Here is a 10,416-nt window from a genome sequence, read left to right on the forward strand (position 1 = left end):
ATGAATGATAGAAATATTCTGTATCTATGCTGCCCAGTGTTACTTGACTTTAAATTTGTTGAATTTTTTATTTGACTTAATTGTTCACTAATTAAATTTAAATGTGTGGCATGAGGTCTTTGTGTAGGACAGCACTTATCTCAGTATTTTACCAAATAGGATTAGGTATCTTTCATCATTATTGGATGAAGGGCAACAAAATATTGTTAGATAGAGGCAATACATTCTAGTGTTCTATAGCACACTAAGATAACTTTACTGTACAGCCATTGGTTATGTATCTTGTAAATAATCAGGAGAGCAGTGCAAATGCAACCAAAGAAAAAATAATGTGATGAAAATGCTACTTATCCTGATTTGATGTTTACATTCATGCAATAGATCTTCACACCATAAATAAGTACATAATTGAGAAAGAAATCCTCCAGACCTAAAAACCTAGATCACACGAAAATGCATTTTGGTGCTGTCTCATTAAGTGGCCAAAACTGAATAGAATTGCAGTGAATCATTGATATTCTTTATTTTATCTCATTTTCTGTGAAATATGTATTTATTTTGCTTAAAAAAATTCTTGTATTTTATTCTATGATATTATGCTACATTATGCCATTGGAAGTATCATAAATATCCATATTGCATGTATCATGATGCCTTTTTAAAATGTTAAACAGTGTGACAATGGAGCAATTGCACCTGTAAGACAGAGGTTCTTACTTGAGGACTGAATCAGACAGGTGGCAGGCTGGTGCCCCCTCCAGACACACACACACACACACACACACACACACACACACACACAAACACAATCTTGAAATTGCTGATGAAACATTTTGAGAAGGATGACTTCCTCTGAGACATGGAATGGTCAATGATGATTATTGCAGTAAGAGCATGTCTCTTTTGTGTTGGGGAGTTCTGATTTCTCAACCAGGAAAATGCAGAATCAGGATCACAGCTGCATATATAGGGCAGCGGGTGAAAGAAATGTCACTTGTGTGAAAGGGTATTTCCCCTTTGTCTTCTAAACAAATCAGATACTGCCTTCTGTCAACTCTATCCAGAAAATGGATATCAGGCAACTACTTAGAAATGCAAGTCACCTTGATCTAAGAATTTATCTTATCCAAGAATCAGAAGGACCTCAGTATCAACTCTGGCTCTGAAACTCCTAACTATTATCATGGGTAGATTTGTGATCCCTTTGAGCCTTGGCTTTCTCATTTGCACACTGTTGATAATACCTTATTTGCTTCCTTATGATTCTGTGAGAGTTGACCAGGTAACATCTGCAAAATAAAAGCTAAACTAGGGGATATCATTTTCATCCAAATCTCTAATGCAAAGGCTGAGAAAGCATTATGTTGTATCAATGAGCAGTTTCATGTGTTCTTGGCAGAATTCTAAACTGGTACATCCATTTTGAAGAACAATTTGGCAGTATCTATTTAAGTAAAAATGTAACAGTTTCAGTGGAACATACCTATAATTGCAGTAGTCCAGGAGACTGAGGCCAGAGGTTTGCAAGTTCAAAGCCAGCCTCAACAGTTTAGTGATGCCCTAGCAACTTAGCAAGACTCTATCGCAAATAATAAAAAATAAAAAGAGATGGCTGGCAATGTGGCTCAGTTGTTCAGCACCCTCAGTTCAATACCTGATTAAAAAAAAAAAAGAATGAAAGAAAAAAAAAAAGAAAATATAAGATGTATATTCTATAATGTAGAAATTCTAATTTTTGATATATACTCTAAGTGCAAGCAGGAACGTCCAATATGTGCTCATTACAGTTGTTTCTCACAAAGAAATTTTGCAAATTGCCTAATGCTTTTCAGCAGTGTAATAGGACAGTCATAGTATTCAGCATATAAAATGTGACTGTAGGTATAAGATAAGGCAGTGCCTGAATTTTTTGTTAATACAAAATAAAAACGCAGCAGAATACCTTTAATTGGGTGCAGAAAGGAGCAACACAAGCAGTTGCATAAAGCTGTTGCATACAGGTGTATTTGCCTTATATTAATGGAACAATTATGAAGGAACATATCACTGATTGGTGGCAACTGTGGTTCCTGAAAAGTCCAGATTGCATTCTGTGGTAAAGTGAGAGGAAAACTTAATTTTCACCATATATTCATTTTGATACAATTCCTTATTCTATATTATTATTTGTGCTTTTATGTTATATATGACAGTAGAATGTATTTTCGGTGCTCTTCAACAGAAGAATGGATAAAAAAAATGTGGGATAAAAATGCAATGGAATATTACTCAATCTTGTTCTATTTTTGATGGAGTTCTAAGTAATGTAATGTAAAATATATTCCTTCACTTTCTGTTTATTTGCAGTGTCTGTGATCAAATCCAGGTTCTTGCGCATGCTATGCAAGCACTCTACTACTAAGCTACATTCCCAACCTACAAATAAGTCTCTTATGTATAAAGTGCAATAAGTAGGGACAAATATATGCACTGCTGTATCCACAGAAAAATTAAAATGTAAAACATTGCTGGGTATGAAATGCCATGCTACTCAGGAGGCTGAAGCAGGAGGATGGCTTGTGCCCACAAGTTTGAAACCAGCCTAAGCAGCACAGAAAGATACTTTGTCTATGGATATAGTATTTCCATCACCCCATAAAGTTTCTTCATCCTCCTATTACAGCCTATCAAACTTCCTCACATCGAGGCCCTGGTGACCATGGATCTGATATCTATACCTATGGTTCTGATTTATCAATAAAGTCATACAATAGAATATGACACACAACAATACATAATCAAATTATTTATCTCTGGCTGTTTTACCTTCATTTATTCTTTCTCCAATACTCTTCTTATTGATCCAAATTTTTAAAAATTTTATTGGCATATAATAATTTTACAGAATAATGTTTCATTGTAGTCAATTGATTCTTGCACATAAAATAATTTGATCAATTTCATTCCCCAGTATCTTCCTGTGCCCTCCCCTTCCCTCTTCCTCCTTCTAATCCCATCCCTATACTTCAAGAATCATTTGTAATCCCAGGATCCACTGCATAATTGAATACAGTCCTCTATTTATTCTAAGTACACAAAGTCAGCATACTAAAGTGATACGTGCATATCCATGTTAGCAGCAAAATTCACAACAGTCAATACATGAACCAACTTGTATATCCATCAATAGATGAAAGAATAAAAAAATATGGTACATATACACAATAGAATTTATTCAACCATAAAAATGAAATTGTGCCATTTTCAGGAAAAGAGACGGAAGTTGAGATCATTATGTTAAGGAAAATAAGTCAAACTCAGAAAGTCAAGGGACACATGCTTACTGTTACATGTAGAAATTAGGGGGGGGAAATAGGAAAAAAATCAGTGAGGGTTTCATTAAAATTGAATGAAAATCAGTGCAGAAGATAAAAGAGACCAGGGGGAGTTTGGAGTGAAAGAAAAGGGGAAGAACAAGGTAATGATACTGACTAAATTACAGTGTTATATTACTTGCAAATATGAATGTAAAACAAAAAAATCCCAGTATTGTGTATAATTGTAAAGTACCAAAAAATGTGTATAAATTAAACATTTTCACATACTGATCTTAAACAAATATGGAACATTTTAATAACTTTGGCCTTTATATATGATTGTCAAAATTTTTGAAAATTATTATTTTTTTTAAAACTTATCATCCATTTTGCATATGGGGGGACCTAAGATTCATCTAAAAAAGTGAGAGATTCACTCACTGTTCTAAGAAAAATCAAAAAATTTTTTGATAATGGTAAATACATTAAGATGTTTTTGCTGTATGTGTTATTTTCCTAGGAAGGTTTTCTAAACAATATCCTGAATATTTCAACATTCAAGGAGACCCATTTTAAAGCAGAATCCTATACCAGATATGTGAAAACTGATGTGATAAAATAGAGTATTGATTAGGAGCAGACATCAGCATCCAAACATGATGAGGAGGAAAAAAGAAAGTTTGGAACTCAAGTACTCAAGTACTCCCTATGTCAAATGCTACTGGGGACATTTTTCAATGTCCTAGTCACTAACCTTAAACTTGCATTTTATTACTTGGTTGTCTAAGTGGAAATATCACTGCTCTTCTTTGGAAAAAGGCTTCTTATCTATAGATCATAATGTTTAGACTAAGTTCTAAAACTTCTTTACAATTTGGTTTATCCGTGTCTATTCATTGCAGGAAACAAACACAATAACCTCACTGACATCTGTGCTGCATGACAGCAAAGAATTCCCCAACCCAGAGACATTTGACCCAAGTCATTTCCTGGATAAGAATGGAAAATTCAAAAAGAGTGACTACTTCATGCCTTTCTCAACAGGTAATAGAAATTTATTTCCACTGGGACTTCAGTGGACCAGACACCTTCAGTTAAACCTGCATAATGGTCATTTTGGAGCTGGTAGAAATGTTCTTTGCACATGATCAAGAGCAACACTCCCAGTGCCCATACAGTGTCCAAGATCAGGCTACATTAGTCTGCTTACTGGGGCTTGGGGTGAATTGACCTAGTTCTTCCAAAGTAAGAAAGCTAGAGTGAGGGCCCATTGAGTCATGCCTCAAAGTACAACACTGTGATCCAAGAACACTTCTCAGAAGCTGAAATACATCTCAACTGTCCTCATCTTCCCTGTGACAAGCATCTAACTCCACATCTTTGGTGAGTACCTTCCATGCGGTGCCACTCATTCATCTGCTGAGCTCTGGGTATGGTAAGTATCTCCAGCACACAATAGGGCAGCAAAGTGTCCCAAACCCAGTCAACCAAGCAGAATGATAAGGAGATTGTTGTAATCCAATATGACTAGTCTTGTGGGAGATAGAAGAAAGGATTGACTGTTCATGACAGCAGAGGGAGAAAATGCCTCCTGCCTATTCTCTCATACCACATAGTGAGGGATAAAATGGATTGAGTGATATCCAAAAGAAGAAAGGACTCTAGAGCACCCTTATAAGAGGCAAAGATAAAGAACTGAAGAGAGGCGGGGCATTTTTACAGAGGCCATTGACCATAGCAGTAGGATATTTGCTTCTGATTAAGGATACCCCAGCCTTCTGACTGGTGAATGATGGTCAGCAAACCTTGTGAGTGGGGCTGATTATCCTTTTAGGAACCAGAGCAACCTGATCCCCCTACATCCTTAATTATTGGGACACAGGTCTCTTCAAACCTAAAGTGTGTGCTAAATCCTGACATATTATGGCCCAAATTTATTCTTTAGCTCTTCAGGCTTGCGTTTAGGTTTTGCTCTATAGACACTCATATGACAAAGACTAGCCCATCCTTAATAAAACTTCTATTTCAGAAGGCTAGACAAATAGTGAGTAATGATTTAAATAATAAAAGCTTCACTGCTGAGTAAGATCAAAGGGGATAAGACTCTAGAGTCTGGTGGAATCACAAACAGTGTTAAAGAAAATAACATTTGATCTAGGATCTGAGAGAAGTTTGAAGTGCATCCTGGGCAAAAGGAACAGAATGAGATAAAGCTTTAAACTGCATTCTATGTTTAAGGCTGATGAGACTCATTGGATCAGATGAATGGGAGGAGAGATCATGGAAATCAGACTGGGAATAGGGAACACAAGTAATCAGTGTGTGTTTCTGGAAAAAGATTGATGGAAACATGAAATGTCAAAACAACAGTTTTAATGTGGGTATGGTTAATTTATTTCTTGGAATAGAGATGATGCTCAATAAATATTGATGAAATGAGCAGTGCTGATAAGTTATTAGGTGAATAACAGGTGTGTGCATCCTTCTGTCTAATCAGTTGTACTTTATATTTACTTATTTAAAATATTTTAGTTGTAGATGGACATAATAAATTTAATTTTTCATCTATTTATTTACTTTTACGTGGTGCTGAGGATCCAACGCAGTATCTCGCATGAACTGGGCAACTCTACTACTGCTCTACAATACCAGCCCTATATTTTATTTGTGGTCTGTCCATCCATCCATCCATCTATCCATCCATCCATCCATCCAATAATTCATGAAGAGTGACTGCGTTTTTCTTCTACCAGTCAGAAATATACTTTGCAAGGAGAATTTACCCTCTATCACTTGTTTTATTTATTTATTTTTTTCAGGAAAATGGATTTGTGCAAGAGAAGTTCTGGCCCACATGGAACTGTTCTTATTCCTCACCACCATCTTACAGAACTTTCACCTGAAATCTGTGGTGGACCCAAAGGATCTTGATAACCTCTATCCAGTTGCCACGGGATTTGTCTCTATGCCACCTGCATACCAGATCTGCTTCATTCCTGTCTGAAGAAGAGCAGTTTTTTTTGGCTGCTGCTGTGGTGTCATTTGGAATCTCCTCTTTGGGGCATGCTCCACCTCCTTCCCTGTCAGGTGTCTCCTGTGACCTGCTTCTCACCACACTATTCCTTTGAATTCCAGTGAACATCAACCCCACTGTAGAGAGTGTCCTCAGTTTTCACAAAGGCATGCTTCCTGTTCCCTTACTCCAACACTTGCATTACCCACTCTGTATTTTAAAACATTAGTGGCTTTTCACTATACCATCACTTTAAACCAAGAAGAATCTGGGGACATTATGGGAAGTGCAACAAGTCATGCACATGGTTTCAATTTTCCAAAAATATAAAAACATCAAATCCTTAGATTAGTGATAAGTAATGGTTACTAGAACTTGAGACCGAGTGAGGGTGTGAGTGGATGGAGAAAGAAGAGAAGCTAGTTAAAGGTTCAAAGTTTAGGGTAGACAGGAGGAATTAGTTCTGATGATATAGTGTAGAACATGGTCCCTATTATTAATAATGATTTGTTGCATACTTCAAGATTCCTAAAAATGGAGATATTAAATATCCTGCCCACAATAAAGTACAAATGTGTGAGATAATGACTATGTTAATTATCCTGATCAATCTTCCTTCCATGAATACATGTATCACAAAGTGCCCCCAAAATACATATGATCAATACTTGTCAACTAAAGAAGATATGGAAGTAGATTAAAAATTAAAATGCACATGAAAACCACATTGTTTCCATTTGTAACAATTTTCAGGGAAAAAGTTAAATATATTAATGAGGTGTTGACAGAAGTGTGGAACAACAGGCAGCCTTATATGATGACAGAATAATGTCTCAATATTACTACTCTAATTATCTTACCAAAATTTATAACTTTCTTTTCACTACGATCTTCCCCATCACTCAACTTCTGATTCCCCTGCCCTGATTTAGCCCTTTCCTCTTTTCCTATTACTTACTCTTTCTCATAATTCTGTGAGATAGATAGTACTTATATGAGTCACTGATACCACTGTTTACTGGTGACGAGTTCTGCTCTTTCTAATGTTGAAGATTGAACACTACAGAAGCACGCCAAGGCAAGCATATTAAGCAGGTTTTATTTAAAAGTAATAATACAGACTTCTCCCAGGAGGAAGAAGGGGGACATGGCTGATGTTCTAAAGTCCCAAGAAGTGAGCGCACCCTACATCTTTTATAGGTTAAAGTTTCTTTTGTTCTCCAGTTCTCTTCCCCCTTATCTCTCCTTCCTGCCTAAGTGTCTAGGCCTGGTTTTGCATTAAGTGAGAAGCCATGGGCAGGGGGAGGGCCAAGGTGATTCAGGCAGGCAAGGGCCCAGGGGGCATTAATTAGCAGCTCCTTGCTTGCAGTCCTTGATAAAGGCAGGTAAATTTGGTAATCAATGGGCTCCAGAGATCCTTGGCATTCCATTCTTCCAGGGGCAGTCTCCAACTTCCAGAGGCAGATGGCTTCATGGCTTCATTTCCTCGATTTGACCTGATCCCCTATGTCTACACTAACTACCTGTCCTTAATTCTGGCTTCATTCCCCCCTTTAGTTTTAGGAACTCCTAACTGCTGTAAGGAAAAGAAAGGGGCGCCGATCTTTCTGGCTGCTTCAACGCTGAAAGGGGGCAGAGAGGGGCAAGCAGTTTGGAGTTCCTTTTTTAGAAATCGGGTCAATTGTGGGGTCCAAGGTAGAAGTCTGGTTTGGGAAGAGCAGGTTGTAAAGTCATCTGGGGGTGGGTGCTTCTATGATAGAAGAACAAAAAGACATGAATGCAGAAATGAGATTAGTACAAAGTAAACGTTCTAGCATCTGGAACATGCCAATGAATATCATGAAGATGACAGAAATCAATCTCTCACCAGGAGGTGGAAGAACTGAGAAACTGTACCCATAACATGGCCTAACAAAGGCTGGAGAGGACAAGGCCTTTATTAGGGAATTTTGAAGTCAGAATTAAGGACAGGTAGTTAGTGTACAAATAGGGAATCGGGTCAATTCGAGGAAATGAAGCCATGAAGCCATCTGCCTCTGGAAGTTGGAGACTGCCCCTGGAAGAATGGAATGTCAAAGATCTCTGGAGCCCATTGATTACCAAATTTACCTGCCTTTATCAAGGACTGCAAGCAAGGAGCTGCTAATTAATGCCCCCTGGGCCCTTGCCTGCCTGAATCACCTTGGCCCTCCCCCTGCCCATGGCTTCTCACTTAATGCAAAACCAGGCCTAGTCACTTAGGCAGGAAGGAGAGATAAGGGAGGAGAAAACTGGAGAACAAAAGAGACTTTAACCTATAAAAGATGTAGGGTGCGCTCACTTCTTGGGACTTTAGAACATCAGCCATGGCCCCCTTCTTCCTGCTGGGAGAAGTCTGTATTATTACTTTTAAGTAAAACCTGCTTAATATGCTTGCCTTGGTGTGCTTCTCTAGTGTTCAATCTTCGACATTAGAAGAAGCAGAACTCGTCACCGGTAAACGGCAGTATCAGATTTGGAGGTCCCACCTAGACTTACGCCAAGGTAAGTAAGCTTCTCTCTCCACGCACGCCACATCTGTTTGAAGTGCATCTTTCTGTCTCTTTATTTTTGGATGGCAAAATGGGCACCTGTCGGCTACTTAAATGCAGTTAGTGCAGCCGCCATTCTTAAGACTCGGGTGAGAAGTTTCCCAGCCCAGGCAAGTTGCCAATCACCTGCTCTGTAGGCATGTTGGACTGTGCTGAAGCTGTTTCCTACTTTTCTGTCTAGGCCCTGAGCACAATTGCCGCGAGAACCGTGTCCCTAGTCCTGATCTGCCCAGGATGCGTGGAGGTGGAGGAAGGGTTGGAACAACTGCGGGGTTCTCGACCCGGGCTACTCTCGGGTGGACCCCAAAGGTTCCTTCTCCAGACTCCCCCTCCCGAGAGCCCTGAGGGGTATCCAGAGTGATTGGTAGATGAGTGGCACTGAGGGAAAGCGCCAATTACCTTTGCCTCCGTATGGACCGCACAGTGCACAACACTCCTGCACATCCACTCCCTCCTGGATGCTCCCCTTCCCTTCCCCATCAGATATTAGGAATTCAAGCTATAGGATTAAGGCCTGGGATGATTAGTATGAAAATGCCCAGGTTCCCTTTGTTCACACAGTTAGCCTTCACTAGTCTAGACACTTACTGTTCCTGTGCTTAAATATGCTCATGGTGTTCTCTTTAAGCTGCAAGAGGGAGGCATTTAAAAACCCCTCCCATGTGACCCTCTAAGTAAAGGACGTTATATGCCTAACAACCAATAGATGTCGCCCCATCCTCCAGAGATTCCTTTAGTCTACAGGGCAAGAAGATAGGCAAAAGGCACACTTTTTACTTTTGTCATCGTTTTTCATAATTAGGAGTTTATAGTGGCAGGAGGAAAGCAGTAATGCCCTTAAGTCTGAATCCTCCCAGGGTCTCTAGCACAGGGCAAACTAGGACCCTAGCACTTTGCCAAAGAAGGCCAGAAATAAATTTGGCAAAGCCAGGTAATGAGAGATGGGTTTTTCTGGATGTAAGGAAGCTCAAAGTTAGGGAGACCTATCGCGTCCCCTGCCCGCAGAGAAACACGAAACCGAATCGGGGCAAGTTCTTTATTTTCTGCAGTCTGCTTCTTCTGGCTGGCCGGCGGCGGCCGCTCTTGCAAGCGCCTTACATTACATACAACAACCAATCAGCTTATAGATCACAAGGGGAAAGCATGGACAGTAATGGAGCATAATAGCGTGCATATAGCAATCATGCAGTGTCCACGAGGACCCATGACCAATCACATTAACTTCCTCAAATAACGCCACTTGTTGGACAGAGAATTAGTCTGCTGGAGGTACCTGGTTTTGTTCTCAGCACTTCCTTGGCACCTTGCCAGGCGCCATCTTGGCCACGCTGAAGGGCTGGGGGTACCCCGACAGCTCCCCCTTTTTTATTTATTAAAAGAATGCTGGCTCGGGATCGTGCCTGTCTTAGGCGGAGTGGTCAACCATCGTCCTTACCCGTCATCGGATAACTGCAGAGCATGCTACAGCTCCTGTCTTAGGTCGGTACGAGGTTACCTTCTTCCTTACCCGTCATTGACTACCTATCCAGCATGCTCA

The 10,416-nt window shown here is 39.6% G+C and overlaps 1 pseudogene; it reads left to right on the forward strand.

Moving 5' to 3' along the window:
* Positions 1 to 6,300, forward strand: part of LOC124985778 (cytochrome P450 2C26-like) — a 31,600-nt pseudogene extending 25,300 nt beyond the window's left edge.
* The last annotated feature ends 4,116 nt before the right edge of the window (positions 6,301 to 10,416 follow it).

Source organism: Sciurus carolinensis, chromosome 5 (genome assembly GCF_902686445.1).
Source record: "Sciurus carolinensis chromosome 5, mSciCar1.2, whole genome shotgun sequence".
Classification (NCBI taxonomy): Eukaryota; Metazoa; Chordata; class Mammalia; order Rodentia; family Sciuridae; genus Sciurus; species Sciurus carolinensis.